The sequence below is a fragment of the Panthera uncia genome, chromosome B4 (assembly GCF_023721935.1).
Source record: "Panthera uncia isolate 11264 chromosome B4, Puncia_PCG_1.0, whole genome shotgun sequence".
NCBI classification, from domain to species: Eukaryota; Metazoa; Chordata; class Mammalia; order Carnivora; family Felidae; genus Panthera; species Panthera uncia.
This window is the reverse complement of record NC_064809.1, coordinates 117,723,584-117,746,237: the sequence shown is the minus strand read 5'-3', so window position 1 is coordinate 117,746,237 and position 22,654 is coordinate 117,723,584. Positions and strand designations below refer to the sequence as shown.

At 37.4% G+C, this 22,654-nt stretch overlaps 1 pseudogene; it reads right to left on the bottom strand.

The window, feature by feature from the left end:
- Positions 1–1,623: 1,623 nt before the first annotated feature.
- The window catches only part of LOC125919906 (proteasome subunit beta type-5-like), a 46,611-nt pseudogene continuing 25,580 nt past the window's right edge, over positions 1,624–22,654 (bottom strand).

Genomic DNA, 22,654 nt, shown 5'->3' with positions numbered 1-22,654 from the left:
TCTTTTCTGCCTCATTATTCACTGATACCTCAACTTCTTGGAAACAGAATTTTTCCTTATCACTCTGCTACTCTCTCAAATGTCACTAATGCATTTGTTTTGTTCCCAAATCCAGTGATCTTTTTTTCTCAGTCCTAATTTTCCATGATTTCTTTGCTGCACCTAATATTGTTGATGATCCGTGCCTCTGGAAACAGTTCCCCTAATCTTGATGGTCCTTCTCCTTCTGCCTCTCTGATTGCTGTCTTTTTGTCTTAGTTTGGTTTGATTTACTGATAATTCTTCCTCTTTTTAAATTTTCTGTGCCTTCCCCCATCTTTTTAATGTAGATAGCTGCTAAGTTTCTACCTGTAACATCCTTTCTTATCTTTTCTAGCTTTGAACTTCAGCTCTCATGTTTATGCTAGATGTTTCCCACACTGTAAGACCTTACCTCTGTTCTCTTTTTCAGTCTTGAGTTTGTAACTGCCAGCTGAACATTTCTACTTGGATATCCTATACAGTATGTCAAAAACTGCCCATATTTTCTTCCCTGCCTACCTTTTTCTGCTCTATTCTCTGAATGGTGTTCCATTCTCTTAGTCATCTAGACTAAAAATTTAAAGAGTCTTTGACTTCTGTTCTTCATTCATTGTATTTTCGGTCAGTTTTCCCTACTGGAACAATTAAGGGAAACCATCAGCTCTTTGAGATAAAGGGCTATGGCTTATTTTTATTTCCTGTCTCCAGCTCCTAGCATGGTGTCTGGTAGGTACACAGTAGGTGCTCAAAAGGTGTTGGTCAGATGGGTTGATTTCACCCATGTAGTATCTCTATGGTTATTACTATTGTTACTTTTTATTCCCACTGCTTTTTAAAATTCCATGGGGCGCCTGGGTGGCTCAGTCGGTTAAGCGTCCGACTTCGGCTCAGGTCACGATCTCATGGTATGTGAGTTCGAGCCCTGCATCGGGCTCTGTGCTGACTGCTCAGAGCCTGGAGCCTGTTTCAGATTCTGTGTCTCCCTCTCTCTCTGACCCTCCCCCGTTCATGCTCTGTCTCTCTCTGTCTCAAAAATAAATAAACGTTAAAAAAAAAATTAAAAAAAACACACAAATAAAATTCCACTTTAAGTCCTTGTTATTTTTGATCTGGACTCCTATAATGATCTTGTGATTGCCTTTGTTGTCTCTTTTTCTAATCTACTGTAAGTATTGCTTTTAGATATACTTTCTAAAGCACAGACCCAGTAATGTCACTGCACTCCTGAAAAACTTCAATGAGTCCTTATTAACAACCAAATAAAGTACAAATTTCTCAGTTTGCTTTTCAGGGACTTCTGCGGTTTGGCCCTAAATAATCTTTTCATCTTCATATCTCTTTCTTCTTTATTTTCTAGGCAAATTGTTACTTTCCTGCCTCTGTTACTCATTTATTAAAACAGATATTTTCTGAATATCTACCATGTACCAGATGCTTTGCTAGAAACTGTAGAGAATTGAAAAATTGAAAAGTGCCCTTTCAGAACTTGAAGTCTATTTGGGGACAGAGACATCAAATAAGTAATTACACATATAACTATTTTACTGCAAGGCTGTTTAAAAAAAAGCATTCATTCATTCATTCATTCATGGTCGAAAGGCATAATGTTAATGTCCAAGAAGGTAAAACAATCACCTCTGCAGCAGCAGGTCATTAACAACTGGTAATACATAGAGGTCAACAGCACCAGAGTTTAAAAAATTATCTACATAATTGAGGATCTCTCCACTATAGGATGGGGAGTCGTATTCACATTACCAACAATAGTCACTCCAAGAAATGCAAGCAGTCTCATCCACCCTCATTCAGGGGGTAGGTCAACTATATTTGTCATGTAGATCAGCTACATTGTCACTGGAGACTGGAATCCAGCCATCCTCTCGGATATGTGGAGGTTGACTGCACCTCCTGAGTAGACATCTGTCTAGGTGGCTTGGTTGATGGCTCGATGGGCCAGATCATAGACCTGTTCCACCTCTAGGTCAGGAGGAACCCCGATCCATGACCTGATAAGCATACACAGAGCTAGAACCTACAGAGAAGGTGGATCCCAAGATCCAGTTTCCTTTACTGTTCACATAGTAGAGGCCAGGGCCTCTCTTATCCCAGCCACAGATTAGGGTGCCCATGGACAGTCCCATGCCTTTATACTGATATATCATCTTGACAAGCAGCTTGAAGGCAGCTGTTACTGAGATACATTCCTTGTTTTGAAGCTCATAGATTCAACATTGCTGAGCCAATAGGTGCTCCCAGAAGCTGCATGCTCAGCAGGTAGGGACTGGTCTCTATAACCTTCCTTACTGCCTGGGAGGCTGTATAGGTACCCACTGTGGCCTGAGAATCTGCTGCAACAGTGACTGCATGTTGAAACTTGAAGGCCAGAGTGGTGGTTCCATTATAGCATTTGTATTCTTGGCTCTTTTAGGGTACTCCAGTGGGGCGTGGCCAGGCTCAGGCCATTGCTGGGACTCCCTCCCTTTTTTTTTTCCTACCATAATGCTGCATATTCTGTGCTGTTTTTTAAAACCCAACTCAAATGTCCTTTCTTTGGTGACACCTTTCCTTATCTCAGCTGGAATTCATTCTCCAACTTCTGATTGCACTTTATATCCTCTCATGATTCACCTCACTTTTTGCTTTGTATTATTATATGTGAATATTCTTCCTCTTACAAGCTATTTTTACAGTGTGGAATTTGAAACACTTAAAAAATTTTGTTTTTAAATGTTTTTATTTATTTTTGAGACAGAGAGAGAGAGAGCGAGAGAGAGCATGAGCAGGGGAGGGGCAGAGAGAGAGGGAGACAGAATCCAAAGCAGGCTCCAGGCTCTGAGCTGTCAGCACAGAGCCTGACGCAGGGCTTGAACTCATGGACTGTGAGATCATGACCTGAGCTGAAGTCGGGCGCTTAACTGACTGAGCCACCCAGGCACCCCAAATTTGAAACACTTTAAGTCACTCTTGAGTATCTCAGTATATTTCTTATAGCAAGTTGGATGAATTAAATAAGTTGTATTGTGGGTCAGTTTTCTCACGTGTTTAATCCAAGAATCACTTTTTATTTTTTTAGGAATTATTAAACTTATTTGGCACACAGCTAGTTAGAAAATTAAATTCCAGTTAAGTTTGCCAATAATTATAACTTTTGGGTATTTACTGAATTTTAAACAGATGATTTTTTTAAAAATTTACTACATAATCTTATTTTAATCTCCACAATAGACCTATCAACTAGATTTGGGAATTTTATTAATGTAGATTGCTGCAGTGTGGGGAGGACAGAAGAATACAATTTATTTTATTTTATTTCTTACATTTATTTAATTTTGAGAAACAGAGTGAGACACAATGTGAGCAGGGGAGGAGCAGAGAGAGAAGGAGACACAGAATCTGAAGCAGGCTCCAGGCTCTGAGCAAGCGGTCAGCACAGAGCCTGATGTGGGGCTTGAACCCATGAACTGTGAGATCATGACCTGAGCTGAAGTCAGACGCTCAACTGACTGTGCCACCCAGGCGCCCCCAGAAGAATACAATTTAAACATAACATATAATAAGAAAATATGAGTAGTCTTTTTTGAGACACAGTTCTTGAGTTTATCAATTTGGCTGAATTTGTCTGCTAGATTTTTTGCTTCTACATTTTGATAACCCACATCTAATTTTAGTTTCTTTATGGTATCCTGCTGATTTTCTCATATAGAAGTAGGGAGAACTCATTTATTTAGTGATGTTAATAACAACTGTGCTAACAATCAAGTATGCTTTAAATTGTCATACTTGTAACATGCAATTCTGACTACATATACTGTGTCTTTTCTTTTTGATTCTTGTAATAAAAACCATAGACAGTGGAAAGCATTGTTATGACTATGCCAAAAGGGCATTAGTTTTTGCATGGAACTGACCCCTGCGAGGCTGTAACCTACAACTTTGATCTCATTAGCAGTATGTGATTACCATTCATCTAAATGGACTCCATAGATGGGCCAAATACAGTTCACATTTTCATTCTTTTACCTAACTCCAGACTATATAAATGTTGAGTCTCAAACAGATAGTTAAGGGATAATTATATTTTGATGTATATTTATAAAACTCAAACCTATGAGATTGTTTCATGTAAATTTGGTAGGGCAGCAACATAAATTCTTTAAGTCCTGTTTACTTTCAGCTTCATGTAAATGGTTTGGATATCGTGTGTACCACCCAAACTTGGCACTAATGTAGTCATTAGTTTATTGCTGCTCTGTGCACACCTGCATTTTGACTGTCATGGTATTTGATATCACCAAGGGGCAAAGGAGGTCCAGTGAGAATGTTTTCTTTCTGTTTTATGTAGGTCATGGCACTTTTGCTCTCTGTACTGTTTCTGTGCCATTAGAATGGTGAACTGGTTTGCAGGATATTTAAACAATTTTTAATGAGGTACAGCATATAGTGAAGTGAAGTACACAAATCTTGGGTACAGCTCTGTGAACACAGGTCAAGATGGAGAACATTTCCAATACCGTAGAAGGCTGCCTTATACCCTTTCCCAGTCAATGGGCAGCCCTTGAGAGGTAATTACTGTTGTGGCTTTTATCTTCATATTAGTTTTGACTTAGTTTGTTTTTGAAATTCATATAAATGGAATGCAATTATACTAACTAGCCTTTTTTGTTTAGCTTGTTTTACTGATTTTATTTCTGAGGTTCATGCATGCTGCTGCAAATTGTAGTAGTACTTTTTAATTGTTGTGTAGTTTTATTGTATAAATATACCACAATTTATCCATTCTACTGTTGGTGAACAACTGGATTGTTTCTAATTTTTGGTTCTTATGAATAGTGTTTCCATGATCATTCTTGCACACATGTTTTGGGTGTGTATGTGTATATACTTTTGTATATGTACATAGATATGCATTTTGTTTGGCATAAATGTAGAAGTGGAATTTCTGGGTTACAAAGTGGGCATAATTTTAGTTTTGCCAAATGCTGCCATATAGTTTTCCAGAAAACTTTTTTACAAATTTACACTTTAAAGCAGCAATGTAGGAAAGTGTCAGTACTCCACATCTTTGCCTACATTTGATACTGTCAACCTTTTGAATTTTTATTCTGGTGGATGTGTTGTCATATCTCGTGTTTTAATTTGTATTTTCCCTGATGAATGATGATGTGGAGCACCTTTTCATATGCTTATTGGCCATTTGGATATCATCTTTTATGAAGTGCCATGTCATACCTGTTTCAGTTATTTATTGTTGCTTAAGCCAAAAACGGTTTATTATTATTTTTTACAACTCTATGGGTTGACTTGGAGGTTCCTTTCCTGGTTTTGTCTGAGCTGTCTTATGCAGCTGCATAGCTAGGGGTGGTCTCTTTGGGTTGGAAGGCCCAAGATGGCCTTACTCCCTTGTCTGTCAGTTGTGTTGGCTTTGGCTAGGGCACCTTGTTTTTGTTTTTTGTTTTTTCCTATGACCATACTCTGGTAAGTAGTAGGGCTTCCTTATATGGTAGAATAGCGTTCTCAGAGGGTAAAAGTGGAAGGTGCAAGATCTCTTAAGACCTAGTCTTGGAAGTTATATAACCTCACTTCCACTGTATTTTTTTTTTGATTAATGTGAGTTATGACCAGCCCACATTGGAGGAGCAGCTATGCCACATTGCAAAGGGGCAAATATACCGGAATAGGAATAATTTGTAGCTATATTTTACCACTTTTTCACAAAGTTTTTGATTATTTTTTATTGGATTATCTTATTGATTTATAGGAGTGTTTTATATATTCTGGATACCAATCCTTTGGCAGATAGGTGTATTGTGAATATCTTCTACCTATCAGTAGTTTGGTTTTCTGTTTTTTCATAACAGAAAACATATACATCTCTTGATGTATAGAAGTTTTTAATTTTAATAAAATCCAATCTGCTAGTCTTTAATTTCATGGTAGTACTTTGGTGTCTAATTTCACTAGAGCTTTAGTAATTAATTTTAAATAATAGTGCTTCTAGGACAAGAAAAAGAATTATTATCTATAAAGCCATTTATTTTTTCCCACTTATTTATTAAATTAGTAAACTATTGTAGGGTATTCATCAGGAAGTCAAGTACTTTTGAAATGTGTATTTAATGGAAAGTTGAGAGTTTGTTAGTTTCATGACTATTAATGAAAGTTAGTATGTTTGGGTAGGTTTTTTATTTGATTACCTCATTCTGGGATGTAGACATGGTTTAAATAGTAGATCTCAAAACAAATTTGAATCAGATATTTTCAAATTCCTTTCAACAGGCATAGAACTAGACTTATAAACAAAATCCTGTGCCTGTGGGAGCCAGGCATTAGCTATTCTTTAATTTTTAGGTATCCTTTAAATTTTAATGTTTAGTCCTTTTTTAAAAAGTTTATTTATTTTGAGAAAGAGAGAGTGTGAGCAGGAGGGGTGTGCAGAGAGAGGGAGAGAGAGAGAGAGTTCTAAGCAGGCTCTGCACTGTCAGCATGGATGGAGCTCAATGTGGGGCTTAAATCCATGAATCATGAGATCATGGTCTGAGTCAAAACCAAGAGTTGGACATTTAACCAGCTGAATGATCCAGGCACCCCAGTGTTTAATCCTTTTAATATAAACTTTTTCCAGGAAAAGCTATCTCACTGAAACTCTTCCTTCAGAGAGGTCTTCCCCTCCCCATTCTCCTACAGTAGATTATTTGTACCTACCTATATTACTAACTTATTCTATTTTGTCTTGTTTGCTATTAGTTATTTCTAGTTTTTCTACCCTAAAATAGTGTTATTCATGTAATACTTAACAAAATTATATGAGTGCTGGGGCGCCTGGGTGGCTCAGTCGGTTAAGCAGCCAACTTCGGCTCAGGTCACAATCTCGTGGTCCGTGAGTTCGAGCCCCGCGTCGGGCTCTGTGCTGACAGCTCAGAGCCTGGAGCCTGTTTTAGATTCTGTGTCTCCCTCTCTCTCTGCCCCTCCCCTGTTCATGCTCTGTCTCTCTCTGTCTCAAAAATAAATAAACATTAAAAAAAATTATATGAGTGCTTATCATATACACTGAGTATTGGCATCACATTGGTTAATGAGAGAGATGTGATTCCTACCTGTAGAGGATGTAGAGTCTACAAGAGATAATGTAAATAAATTTGTAGCATAGCAAGTACTGTAACAGGGAAAGTAAAGAATGTTATAAGAATGCTTAGAAGGGTTCCCTACCCTATACTTGGTGTTAAAGGGGATACTTTTTGGAGGAAGTGACATCTCAGGTAAGACCACTCACCAGTTAAGCAATAAGGTAAATGGACTGGATCATGCAGGACCATGTAAATTTTATAAAAGGAACTTGACTTCTTTCCAAGAATAATGGGAAGCCACTGAAAGAGAGTGACATCATCATTCTTGTTTTGCTTACTATTGTTGTATGAGAAATTATGTAAAACTTAGAAGTTTAAAATGACTATTTTATATTGCTCATGTTTTTGTAGGTCAGTAATTTGTTACTGGACAGTAATCTGTGTGCTGGGTGTTCCTCATTTAAGGCTTTGTCATTTAGTTGCAGTCAGATGTCAGCTGGTGCTAAAGCCATATAAAGATGTAAGTGGGCTGGATTTCTGATCTGGCTCACTCACATGGCTGGTAGTTGATCCTGGCTGTTGATGGACCATCAGTTTTGCTACTGACCAGATTCCCTACATGTGGCCTCTTCAGCATGATGTTTTTGGGGTAGTCAGACTTTTTACATGGTGGCAGGCTTTGCTCAGAGCAAATGTCTCAAGAGAATCAAACGAAAGCTTCATGGGCTTTTCTGACCAAACTTGGAAGTTATAATAGTGTCATTTTTGCTGCATTTTATTGTTAAAAGCTAGTCATTAAAATTGAGCTGGCTTCAAGGGGAATGGACATAGACCACACCTCTTGATGGGAGAGGTGTCAAAGAGGTGTTTAAAAGATACAGACATGTTTTAAAACCACCATATCTTTCCACTGGCTACAAATTATTTATAATTCTCTCAAATGCAAAATTTATTCCTTCCAAAGTCCTCTTCCATCTTAAAGGATTATTTATTCTGGCATGAGCTCAGGATGCTCTTATCTAAATCAACTCTGTGTGCACATGAGTCTCCCAATGTGCCATCTTTCATATATGGTTTCTTTTGATATGAAGACCTGTGAACCAGAAAGATGTTATCTGTTCCCCACAGTAGTGATTTAGGGGTGGGACAACCACAGTAGACACCCCCATTCTAAAACAGGGGAAATGAGAGGTACAACATAGCAATCATGAGACCATTGCAATTTTGAAATCCAGCTGGGAAGATGTTGCCAGTTTTGTGATTAGTGTTCAGTACTTCCCATGAGAAATTGTTCTCCACTGGGGCACCTGGGTGGCTCAGTTGGTTAAGTGTCTGACTTTAGCTCAGGTCATGATCTCATGGTTCGTGGGTTCATGCCCTGCAATGGGCTCTATGCTGACAGCTCAGAGTCTGTGTCTGTCTGTGCTGACAGCTTTAGGTTCTGTGTCTCTCTCTTCTCTCCATCCCTCCCCTGCTCGCACTCTGTTTCTCTCCCTTTCAAAAATAAACAAACATTAAAAAAAAAAAGAAAAAATGGTTTTCCATTGCTCTTGGTTCTGCCATTTGGGTTCTTGATGCTTGGTTTTGAATCATTCTTTCATTTCCTTAAGAAATCCTATATGTCTGCATTTGGGTAGCTTTCTTGGCCTGCTTCCTACCTATAGAAGTTTGGGTATCCAAAGGCTTCTTTTCATTTTGTACTTACTCCATCTATTTAAGTTTCAGCTGGGAATACCTTTGTTAATACAGTTCCCCTAAGAGTCTTTTGCTTTTTTGGTGGATTTAAGTGGGGTTTACTCCATTAGGTAAAAGTCACAATCTCTTCAAGCCAGGCTGTCTTTATCTTGGGTTACTTGTGAGGCTGCTAAGGGACCTGGCCAATGCTACATGTTTTTGATTTTTGTTACATCACTTTTATACTAACCTTTTTTCTGGTTGCTATTGCTGTCTACCTACCAAATTACCTAAAACAATTATTTAAAGTAACATTTTGTTTGACTCACATTTTTGTGGTCGGGTAGTTGCAGTCAGATGTTGGCTATGGTCATCTGTATGGTTGTGGTCATTTGAAGGCTCAGCTGGATTAGTTGACCAAGATGACTTAAATAGCTGGCAGATGATGTTGGACAGTTGCTCAGCTGAGCAGTGCTTATATATGTTCTCTCCAATGTGGCAGTGTCAGAGTACCTGGATTTCTTATGGGACTCTAGAGCGAGTGTCTCAAAAGACTCAGAAAGAAGCTGTGTGGCTTTTTCTGACCTTGTCTCAGAAATCATACAGTGTCACCACTGCTGCATTCTCATGGTTATAAGCAACCTATTAAGGCTGACCCAGATTCAAGGGGAGAGCATATAGATCCTACTTCTCAATGGGAGGAGTTTGAAAGAATTTGCAAATATGTTTTAAAACATGTTAATTCCACGGTTACCATAATCATAGCATAAACTTATTGAATGGTGACAATGTATCAGATATTTTGATGAGTATTTTACATGAATTCCCTTATTTACTTTTTACCACAACCTTATGATTTTTTTCTTTTTACAATTTTATAACCATTTTGTAGATAAGGAAATAGAAGTTGGAGAGGTTAAATGACTTGCTCAGGATCACACAGCTAATAAATTATAGACTCTAGAGTCACACTAAGTTCTCTGTGACCCAAGTCCACAGGCTTAAGCATTGCTAAATTGGCAAGTTACTGTAAGTAGAACAGAACTATGTTTTAGGTAGCTTGTTCCTGGAAGCAGGAAGACTGGTTAGGAAGCTATTACTACTATCGGGTGCTTATTTTATCTATTTTTATACAAGGTAAGCAATAGAAGGGATGGAAAAAAGTGGGAGAGGGAAGGTATGTATTATTAAATATTTGTAGGAAAGATACAATATTTTTAGGTCAGATAATTTTTGTGGGTATAATGATTTTCAATAACTGTTTGTTGTTGGTTAATATTACTGACCATCTTCACCCTTCTTCATTTCTCATCTACCATAATGTTCATTCAAGGAGTCACACAGATCCCTAGGTCTGCTGTATAACTAGTATGTGATCTTGGTAATTTAAAGATAGAATAAAAATTGTTAGGTTTTCTTCTTTTCTCTACCAAAGGCAGATTTTTCAGCCACTTATTAGACTTGAGAAAAATTTGAGAATTACTCTTAGGAGTTGACAGACTATATCTTATAGTTTAAATCTAGCCTGTAGCTTGCTTTTTGTAAATAAAGTTATACTGGAACACAGCCATATCCATTAATTTACATATTCTCTGAGACTCTTTTTATGCCATGATATTGCATAGCTCTAGCAGAGACTATGTGGCCCCATGATGCTTAAAATATTTACTATCTGGTGCTTTACAGAAAAAAGTTGTAGACCCTTGTTCTGTATAACGCAAAACCTATTTAGTTCATTCTCTTGAATATGTGGGGTGCTTAGTGCGGGTCAGGGCATAGTTGTGAGACAGAATGGCCATGGTATGTCATTGTATATCTTAGTAGCAGAGATCAGTGATTAAGTCAATTATTGGTGCATATCACGGGTCTAAAAAAGCAAAGGTTCAGAGGCCTCTAGAAAGTATTCCAGCAAATAACGATAGAACTGTCATTTTAGGCTGAGTTCAGTTACTCTACTTGTTTTGTACTGTGGGCTGGATTTACATGAGTGTGGTTTACCAGGTTACTAATCACTAGAAGTAGTAGGTGAGAGACCCATATGTGACTCTTGCCCTTCACTAAGGCGAGAATAACTATCTGTAGGTTATTCTTTATTTACTCTATTTAAAATTTTTTATTTTAGAAAGCCTTACAGATATTTTCATTTTGGTTTCTTTTTGGCCTCTCTCTGCTGGGTTTTAACAGTGTTACATTTAGTGCCTCATTATATCTAGGAGATACATTGGTTTACATTACTGTGCATTTGATTTAATCTCATGCCCTATTTAGGACATTGTTGTTTAAGCCGTAGGACTGACCTAGATGTTTGCAAGCAGAGCACTCAGACAGAGAGAGATACCTTGAGGAACTGTGGAAGTACGCAGATCAGGTTATGCTTTGCACACTCATCTCTGGTTGTGTCCTCAGGCTTTATTTAGAGTAAATGTATATTCTTTCTAATTATTTTGTTTTTATTTGCTGCAATTTGGAAATGTGATTATGCATTTACTAACGTTATAGGAATGGTTTTCTCAGACAACCAGAATGTTTTATCTACCTGAAGTGTCAGTGAAAGTACTTCTTAAGTGTTAATGATTTACAAAAAAAGCCTGTGTGTGTGTATATAATTGAAAGAAATAAATAACTCTCTTAAATATATAAAGTTAATTTTATTAGCTGACCATTTGGAAATAGGTTATTGATTCACTTTTGCTATACACAGAAAAATGAAATGATAGAATGTAGTGAATCTCCTTTTGTAAAGGCAAAAACAACTCTAAGCATATATTTTGTCACGCATTTTGTGTTTTACAATAAGTAACTAACTTTACTCTTTAAAAAGTGAGCATTAGGGTCACCTGGGTGGCTCCATTGGTAGAGCATCTGACTCTTGATTTTGTCTCAGGTATGATCTCATGGTTTGTGAGTTTGAGCCCCTGTGCTGTGTTTGAGGCTCTGTGCTGACAGTGCAGAGCCTGCTTGGGATTCTCTCTCCCCCTCTCTCTGCTCTTCCCTAGTGTGTGCACGCATGCTCGTTCTCGCTCGCTCTCTCTCAAAATAAATAAATGAACATTTTAAAAAAGTAAGTGTTAAATAAGTACAGTGACAGTTGAGTACTTTTCCTTCTTATCACTGTTAAAAAATCTTGTTAATTGTTTTTAGTGACATTTATTGTCCTGATAAAATTGTGCTAATCTGTGACTTGTACTCTTTGTGAAAAAAATTTGTGCTACAGTGAGCCTGTGATGATGGGACTTCTGAAAACGTGATAGTGAGAACCTTCACATGGTAGTAGGCTTACTTTCTCTATGTAAAATGAATGCATGTCCCCAAACAGGGCCTCATTTCATTTAAGAAAAGGTGGTTTAAAAAAACAGAGCTAAATATGTGAGGTGATGGATATGTAATAAATTTGATTGTAGGAATCCTTTTATCATCATGTTGTACACTTTAAATAGCTTACATTTTGTCAGTTATACTTCAATAAAACAGAAAAAAATATAAGCAAAGATGACTTTTAGACAAGAAAGAAAATAGCTATATTTTACTAGGAGCTATATGTTTTTACTATTTGAATAAGTGAGAATGAGAGTTTTTTCTACACCTTAAGCTGGTCATCTCTACCAGGCTCTGTGGTGCCCTTTGACCCTTCACATTTGACATTCATACTTAATAGGCCTGGTGGCTCATTCTGATGATTTAGTCAGGAAATGGAAGCTGGTTGCTGTCTGAGAATAGCAGCTGATCTTTAGTTTTTGAACTGTTAATTGGCTAATCAGCCTGGTCCTTTTGGCAATATTGGCAACAAATTGGAGCTTGCTTTTTACAAGAGTGCGACTGTGTAACTGATTCTACTTTTCGGTTTCATTTTACCAGTGGTGACTTGATATTTAGGATACTTGCCTCTTATGTGAACAATTTGAATAAGAATGAAGATATATTAGTTTATCTATTGCTCTGTAACAGTATTACCATAAACTTAGTCCCTTTAAACAACATGCATTTATTGTCCCACATTTTCTGTGGGCCCTCTACTGAAGGACTCACAAAGCTTGAATCAAGGTGTTTGCCAAGGTGTAGTTCTCAGCTGAGGCTTGACTGGGAAAGGAACAGTTTCCGAGTTTACTCAGGTTGTTGGCAGAATTTAGTTCGTTTTTATTGTAGGACTCAAGGCTTTAGTTTCTTGCTGGCTGTCAGCCAGAGGTCGGCTTCAGCTCCTAGCACTAGCCTCCTGTAGTTCCTGGTCACGTGGCATTCTGACCATGGCCACTTGCTTCCTCAAAGCCAGCAAAGGAGTCTCCATCAAGATGGGTGCTACCTACAATAGTATGTAACATAATCATGTACTTAAGTGCAGATAATCATGTACCTTCTGTCATTTTTACCAAATTCTTTTGGGTACAAACAAGGTACAGGTCCTGCCCACACTCAAGGGGAGAGGGTCATACAAGGACGGGAATACAAGAAGTTGGGGATCATGGGGATCACCTAAAGGGTCTGTCTGCTACAGAAGGGAAAAGAAAATTGGGTTTTCTTTTCACTTACTATAAATAACTTGAGGGCAGGATTCATGTTTGATTCTTCCTGTAATTTTTCCTCTCCACTATCACCCACCTACTAGACAGTGTCTTACACTTAGTAGGGACTCATTTGGTATTTGTTGGCTTAATTACTTAACGCTATGAAACTGCTACTAAAAAAAGCTGAAACTCTTGTACTTGATCTGACAATCTGTTTGCAAATTGAAAGCCACTGTGTATAAGCCAAGACTATTAAAATGTTAATTATTGCTAGCAATGTGTGACATTTTATCATCTCTACCATCAAACAGTAATTTTTAAATTTTTTAAATTATTTATTTTTTTAAACAGTAATTTGTAATAAATACTCCTTTTCTTGGAAGAAGACATACTAGTGCTCTGGTTAAAATTGGAGAATACACGGGCTCCAGACTGGCTCAGTTGGTAGAGCATGTGACTCTTGATCTCAAGAGTCGTGAGTTCTGGCCCCACATTGGGTATAAAGTTTACCTAAAAAAATTAAATAAAAAAATGGAGAATACAGATCACCTTGTTAAATTAGTATAGCAGTGGTAGTGGCTGTCTGAGAAGATCTAGAATCTTGTTATAAGAGACTAATAGTTATATAAGGTGGCCTTCTTTTCATGGTGTTCTACTTATTTGTCTATCAGCATATTTGCCTTCTAAATCTAAATAAACCTTTTCATTTTGTCTATGAGGAAAAATATAAGCTGCCAGATCAAAGAAGTCAGTATTGGGGCACCTGGGTGGCTCAGTCGGTTAAGCGGCCGACTTCGGCTCAGGTCATGATCTCACAGTCCGTGAGTTCGAGCCCCGCGTTGGGCTCTGTGCTGACAGCTCAGAGACTGGAGCCTGCTTCAGATTCTGTGTCTCCCTCTCTCTCTGACCCTCTCTCGTTCATGCTCTGTCTCTCTCTGTCTCAAAAATAAATAAACATTAAAAAAAAATTAAAAAAAAAAGAAGTCAGTATTTCTAACTCTAAGCCTTGTGCTCGTAAAGAATCACATTCAGCATTGTAGAGATATTAATTACGTATATACTTAATGATCCATATTGCCCTAGAACATAGAACTAACATTTTGCATATTAGCAATTCTTTCTTGGATAGATAAGATGGAATACCTAAAATTGCTTTGATTTTAGCATTTTAGTTAGGTAGCATGAACTAACACGAGACAAGGGAAATAAAAGCCAATAATGGGAAAATATACAACAAAGACTCTAGGTTTTTGTGGAGTCAGGCAAGTCCTTAATAAATTCAGTATTAATCTAATGGTAACAGAGAAGCCAGCCAGGAATCACTGCATTCAGAGGTAGGAATAGTTCATATTGAATTAAAGACTGAGAGAGGAATGGATATTCCCAGTTAGTAAAGTGGCTATATAAGAAGTGACTACCATCAACAAAGAATAGACAGTTACCAAATGCGGGAAGATTCTTGGTTGCAACTGTAATTATGTATACACGTTTTACAAGCAGCAGTATCTTTGGGAACAGAAAAATAACAGGGAAAACTAGCTGGATTTTGGTGTATAGCTCTAGAGAATTTTTATTCTCAGCTTCTATTACCATCTGTGTTAGGCAGAATTCTAAGATGTTCCCGAAGATTCTTACTCTCTGATGTACACGTCAAGTATAATCCCCTTCTCTTGAGTCGCTTCTGTATAATCTTCTTTGTGTGCTGGCAGAACTTGTGAATATGTGAATATGATGAATTATCACACCTGTGATCAGGTTACAAATCAGTTGACTTTAATCAAAAAGGATATTATTATTATTTGAGAATGGAGTCAGTCTCAACCCTGCAAGAAACTAAATTCTGCCCACAACCAGTGATCCTGGAGGAGGACCCCACAGTTTAGATGAAACCATAGCCCTGACAGATACTTTGATTTCAGCCTAATGAGTTCCTGAGCAGAGCACCAAGCTAACATGGACTCCTGACCACAGAAACCATGCGATGATAAATTTATGTTGATTTAAGGCTCTAATTATATGGTAATTTGTTATGCAGCCATTTAGAAAAAGAATATGGCACCTTCTATGTGACTTAAGTTTCTAAAGGAGTATGTTCCTAAACATGCCCCATCCTTTCCCAACGTTGTGTCTATACTCAGTTATTTTCTTTCCTGGAGTGATTTCTGTTATATATCTATTCTACCCATCATTTAAGGCCCATCTCACATACCATCTCCTTGTTGACAGTTTCCTCATTTCCATAGATGAATCATTTTTTTGTCCTCTGAATCTCCAGTATACTTTGTATCTTTTTCATGTAACTTACATATTTTACTTTCATTGGAGTTACTTGTATTCATGGTTTATGCTTTTTATTTTAAATTTGCTTGTTGAATTGAATTGAAAGTGCATACATTCAAATATTCCATAAGATGAAAGAATATATAATGAAGAGTTAGTGTTCTTAGCCCAATTCACTGGTCCCTCAGGCCTCTGGTCCAGAGGCAACTTCTTTGCAGTTTTAAGTGTATCCTCTATAAAGGTTCTATACATAGGCAAGCATATATGTTTACATGCTCTTCCTCCTTTATATATACATTCTTTTCTCCCATTGTGAGATATATGAAGAATCCATGACCTTTCCTTCTTGTATTAATCTCCTGAGGCAACTAAGTATTTAAGACTTACTGAATTTATTCTTTCCCACCAAACCTTTCATTGATGTTACCTATATTAACTCTAATTTCATTTTGACAGACTCTTTGATTAAAATGCTTTTGTTAGTAGGGTCCAAAACCTTTCTGAACATTTCATTGTTTAGGTTGAATGCCGTATATCACAAAATGCCAAAGGCTTATAACTGTAAAACATATTTACTGGATTAGAATCACATGGACAAATATTTCTGAATTGGATATTAATATTAGCAGATGCATGCATCCTTTCTATCCTCTCTGATAATCCCTTTGCTACTCTCTTGGCAGAGTGTGTGAAGTGTCTTAATGGGGATGGGTTTGGGAATACTGCAATAGAATAAAGGGTTTTCAATTTATATATGAATTTCAGTTCTTTGAACTGAACTTGAGATATTATATTTATTACTTGTTCTCAGGATGCTGTTGGGAAAGTGAAGCTGCTAACATTTCCTGAAATTCTATAAAATGAAAACATAGACTACCTAACCTTTGTGATCTGTGTGCATGATTCTGGGGCCTTGTATTTTGTTAAAGCTTTTAGTAACTTGTTTACCTCTCAGCATCTAGTTGTTTCAGTTGCCTTATTAAAAGTATTGACTACTTCCAAGCTTGCTTTTTTTCTCTTACCCATTCTCAGAGTATCTGATTCTCTTTCCTTTTGGTGAAATTAGAATGAATGAGAAAGAAGTGATCCCGAGAGTGCACAAACCCTTCGTGACTAAGTTCTTATCAAGTTTATTTATTTATTATTTTTTTAACATTTACTTATTTTTGAGACAGAGAGAGACAGAGCATGAACGGGGGAGGGGCAGAGAGAGAGGGAGACACAGAATCCGAAACAGGCTCCAGGCTCTGAGCAGTCAGCACAGAGCCCGACGCGGGGCTCGAACTCGCATACCGCAAGATCGTGACCTGAGCCAAAATCGGACGCTTAACCGACTGAGCCACCCAGGCGCCCCTCAAGTTTATTTTTGAAGTACATATGTGTGTTTGCTTCTTTCTCTTTCATGTTCTCTTTAGTCACAGTTGTGCTGCTTAGCACATCATTCAGGAAAATATATAGGGATTGAGATTAGAGAAATCAGCCATTAAAACCATTGTTACCAACTTTATAAAATAGCAGATGGTTACAGACTTTGAATTCAGTTGAATTGAGTACTGAAGGTTGTGTGTTTATTTGAATTTTAGTTATCCAAGCCACCATCTTTCCTATTGCATAAGATGACATTGATCTTGTTGAGGAGGAAATTCAGGGCCAGTTTATTTTTGATATGACCTGTGTATTAATAACCACTTCATAATTAAATGCTTTTTCTGTAACAGGGATTCTATGTTATATAAGAAGATAGTAGATTTCAGCTTTTATCCGACTTGCTAAAAGCACACTAAATTTAAAACTTTAAGTACTGAGAAGATATTGATGTCTTCATTTTGTAAATATGTATATTTTTCCGGAAAGATTCAGAGATTATGGAATTTTTATAGTATTTTTTGTTATGGTATTTTTATATAGCATTTTTAATGGGATCTCATAGTATTCTTCAGGGAACATAGAGCTCATCATGGTTTCTAATTGTGCTTTCTGATTTGGTAAGTTCCTTATAAATACAAGCAAAGAGAGTTTCGTTTTGAGTAAATTTTGCATTTAAGAGCCTCAATGTTAATGATGTTTTTAGGGCAAATACTGAATACATTTAATGTTTTGAAAAATATCAATTTGTGGAAAACAGATTGTGTAAAATACTTGAAGTTAGTTTGGTTGTGTTTAATTCAATTATATAAATTTCCATAATGATTTGCACACAGGGATTTACTGTGTCTTCTCTGGTTGCAGTTGCCTGGAACCTAATTCAAACCAGTTTAGAACAAAAGGGAATTTATTGACTGCTGTAACTGAGACAGAGAGAGGCAGGGTAAGGCTAAGCTTCAGGAGTGAATGGGACAGGGGAATTGGGTATCATCAGTGGGGCTCTTTTTCTCAGCTTTTGCATTTACTTCGGTGTGTTTGCTTCATGCTCTTAAAATTCTGCATTCTAGTTCTAATCTAATGCTGATTCCTGCACATGGCTGCTAGCAGACAAGGACTTCAATCAACTCTCTTCAGTTTCTAAAAAAAAAAAAATATCTCCTATACATGTAAGGCTTCTGATTGGCCCAGCTTTGATCAGATGTTCCTCCTCCGCACCAGCCAAACAACTGTGGCCTGGAGAGTTGACAGTCTTTTCAAGAAGATGCCAGCTCATATTCTAACTACATAATTACAGAGATGGGGTAGGAATATTTTTCAGAAGGTAGTGGGATGGCAAGGATGGAGAAGAGGAAAAGAGGAGTTAATACCTTTCAAATGTAGTAGCTGCTTAGGGGAAGGCTTTCACGGGGAAGTGGGCAATAGGGAGATCACTGAAGGTGTTCTACAGAGAAATAGAACCAACACGCACACACGCGCGCACACACACACACACACATACACACACACAGAGAGAGAAAGAGAGAGAGAGAGAGAGAGAGAGAGAGAGAGAGATGGATTGATTTGTAATAAGGAATTATTTTATCATTATGGTGTCTGACAAGTTCCAAGATCTGCAGGGTGAGTTTGAAGTAGTTTACCTTTTTCTCAATGGGCTGATTAGCCTGTCCCTTCAGGATACTCTTGACAAAGCTTAACATTGAACCATTGGACACAAGAGAAATATTTATAGGGGGCAGCTCCAGTATGACAACACAAGACAAAAGAAGGGTGGATTCAGAGCTAATAGACAATAAATTGATAACTAGCACACTCCAGAACCAATAGTTATTTTGGTTTTTTGGCTTGGGATTCCTAGCCCATGTGTGAAAACCTTTTTGTTTTTCCCAGGACCCAGGCTGAGGCAAGGGTTTTTTTGTTTTTTGTTTTGTTTTTGTCTTTTCCCCATATTCTGGTGTGGCAGTGATACCCAAGCAGGTAACCCTTTGAAGGTACCAGCTTTCTGCAGAGATTTGGTTCTTATCTAGTCAAAAGCTGTAAAAACCTATGCCCACTGGTTACCTAACTGGAAAACCTCCCCAAGGTAACCATAGGTAAGCTCTCAAGTTCATTACTCTGGTTACCAATTGCATCTTTGTTCTTGACCCCTAGGGATTTCAGCTACACTCTTGTGAGCTCCTGGCTCCTAGTTTTATATTCATATAGGGTTTTATTTATTTTCTTTGTCGCATTTCTGTTTCAATGTAAGCCTTTCTCCAGCTACCCTCCTACCTTTTGTCATGACCATCAATGGTATTTATTCTAGGTGCTGAGGATACAACTTACTAATAAAACAGGCAAATCACATCTTCTCATGGAGCTCACCTTTTTAAATGGCAATCATGCTATGAAGAAAAGTGAGCAAGGATAAATACATTAAGGTAATGGGGATGCTGTTTCATAGAAAGAGGCCAGGTTAGTCCTTGCTGATATGGTATTTGATAGGGTAATATCAAAGATTTCAGTATTAATGATACATTTGTGTAATGAACAGCTCATCTTGGTGTCCTAAGCAATGTTAACTCATAAGCTGAGCTGAGAAACTGGATATTGCTGCAGTACCTCAAATATTAATGTAAGTGTAAAAAAGATAATAGGAAAATATCCTTAGAATATTTCCTTGAGTACTGTCAGCCTTTAATATTTCCTATTATAAATGCTGCCTTTGTGAATAATAAATGAATCTATAAGATAATGCACCAAGCAGTGCTTCTGACATGCCTTATAAACACATCATTTCCCCCTAAAGTCTCTGGCTTCTCCTTTCTTTGTGAATGGCCCACCACTATCTTTCTTATTGTTTATGCCATTTGATTGCTTTTCCTTCATTCAGCATGCACTTAAGTACCTGCTTGTGTTAGGCACTAAGAGTTAAGGCAGGAACTAGTATGAGGTAAGTGAGGCATTTGCCTGGTGTGTGAAATTTAAGAGAGCGCCAAAAAACTCTGTGATCAAGACAAATAATATTAAAAAAAATCAAAATGTATGTGGAAAAAAATCCATGATGAACAAAGTATCAAGCTTTAAAAAAAGGAGATTCAGCCTTACATTGGCATGAACCCAGAAGTGAGTTCCTTACTTTTCTCACCTTTCTCACAGTTCTGGCCCTGCTGACAGTATAAAGAGAATAAACTATAATCTCTGCCCATAGTTAACTCACCAGTATGAGGAGAGAGATGTGTGAATAAATAAGTATGGAAATAAAATTCCACTAAGGTAGATATAAAATAGGGGTTCAAACTAGAAGACATTTCTGCTAGGGGGATATAAGAATTATAAGAGAACCCAAGTCATCCTAGACGTCTTTCTGTCTTACTTTTAGAAAGTTTTGGTCTCCTTTCAAAATCCCTTTTGAATATGTCATTTCTTCTTGTCTATCTCTGTCACAAATGCTACTTCCTTAGCTCTTTTCTCTCCTGGATTATTCCTAACTGGCTTACTGCCAGAAAGTCTTTTTTAAAACACAGATCCGATCATGACCTTCTTCTATTTAAAAATCCTTTAATGACTACCAGTCACCTTCATTATAAAAGCTTGGCATCCAGAGTGTTTAATGATCTACCTCTGCCTTTATCTTGGCTTTCTCCTATGGATTTAGACTTACCAAACTTGATGTGGTCCTCCAAATGGCTTTGCATATGCCATCTCCTCTTCTTGGAATGTTCTTACTTCTCTTCTTTTCCCAGTTAACTTCTATTCATACATTAACACTCAGAACAGATACTACATTCCTAGTTTACATATCTATGTTTTTGGTGCCTAACACATACAGGTATTTGATATTTGTAAAATAGTTAGATCAGCCTTGGTGAGAGAGGGCGAATGCTTTTGTGCCAGTGCGTATCCTCTATCCCTGCCACCTTGGCTATTCTCTTCACATGTCTACTGTGTTAACCTTGAAGTAGCCAAGGATAAAGGCTGACAGACATTCATTGGATGAGTCATCTTTGCCTCATCTACTATAGGTGCTTTGTTGGGTATTTACACTTTGTGTCCACTCTTACAGAATCATCTACTCAACTCTTTTTTTTAATTAGTTCTTTTTTTTAAGTTTATTTAAAAAATCTTTTTTTAGTAATCTCTACCCCAACGTGGGGCTTGAACTCACAACTCTGAGATCAAGAGTCACATACATGCTTCTCTGACTGAGCCAGCCAGGCACCCCTACGTGACTCTTTTTTTTTTTTATTTTTTTATTTTTTTATTTTTTTATTTTTTATTTTTTATTTTTTAATATATGAAATTTACTGTCAAATTGGTTTCCATACATACGTGACTCTTTTTTAGACCTCCTTGTGTCTGATCGTTTATCGTTGCTCCTTCTAGGCCCTTGATCAGTTAGCAGAACCATTAGTCACTGCCCAAGAATTCATATATATCCTTACCAAACCCCTTCTTTCTTATGTAAACTTTGTTGAAGCTCTGCTTGATGGTAGTATTTCCTTTCACCTCTGTCCTTTAGAACAGTGCAACCCAAACTGGCCATGCAGAGGACCTTTTTGTTTTGCTTCTAGTCATCATGCGTTATCCTTTTGTAAAATATATAGTCACATACTTGGTTATTGCATTAATGTCACATTGCTATAAATATTTTCAAATGTGTATTCTCACTTTTTATATTTATTTTTATATTTTGTTGTAGAACCATAAAAAACAGTTTGTGAACTGGCTTTTGTTTGTGGACTACATTTTGAGTAACACTACAGTAGTTCACTTATGCATGGGGCTATATAGTTTGATAGCAATTTTTATCTTGCACCAACATACTGAGCTGATCCATCCATGAGCTGTATGGTTTTTGCAGGAGCCACTCTTTGAGAGTTGTATAAATCTTTTTTTATTCACCTGGGTATAATGTTTTTCTGATTTATTATCTGGAACAGGGAGAAGGGGTGAAATCAGGGGCTTCCTTTGTCCATTTCTATCATAATGGCTCTTATTTCACAGGTCAGAGAATCAATATTTGGGTTTTGGCTGTTATTAAATGAATCCATCCCAATTATGTACTCAGGAACCAGGAACGTGACTAGATGGTGGGCCTGCAGACCCACTTGGCCAATTTGTGAGATGGACTTGGTCCAGGACTCCATTTATTATCTAGCTTCCATATGCTCCCATTCTCATCGGGAGGCCATAAAGGTATTTCAGGTACCGTGGAATCAGTGTCATCTTAGACCCTATATCCAATAGTCCCTGGAAGGGTTAGGTATTACTTTTCACCAGTGTAGAATTGCTCTGGTAAATGGTAACACATTCCCCTGGAAAATGATTGGAGAAATATTTTCCCAAGAAGACCCTGCCTCCCTTTATATTGATGGGCTCTAGGTTTCTGGACTGGCTTAGATCTGCAGACTGCTCATCAATCTTCTGTTCTTTAGTTTTTGGCATTTTGTAGCCATATAAATCAATAAATATCCTCATTTGCTGCTTTTTATGGGTTATGTCTCCCCCCATTCATATGTTGAAGTACTAAACCCCAATGTTTTATATTGTGACCTTACCTGGAAATAAGTTGCAGATACAGTTAGTTAAGATGAGGGCATAGTGGAGTAGGTTGGGCCCCTAATCTAGTACGACAGGTATTCTTATAAAAAGGACATGGAACACACACACACACACACACACACACACACACACACACAGAATGCCATATGAAGATGAAGACAGAGATCAGAGTGCCGCTTTTACAAGCCAAAGTATACCAGCGATTTCCAG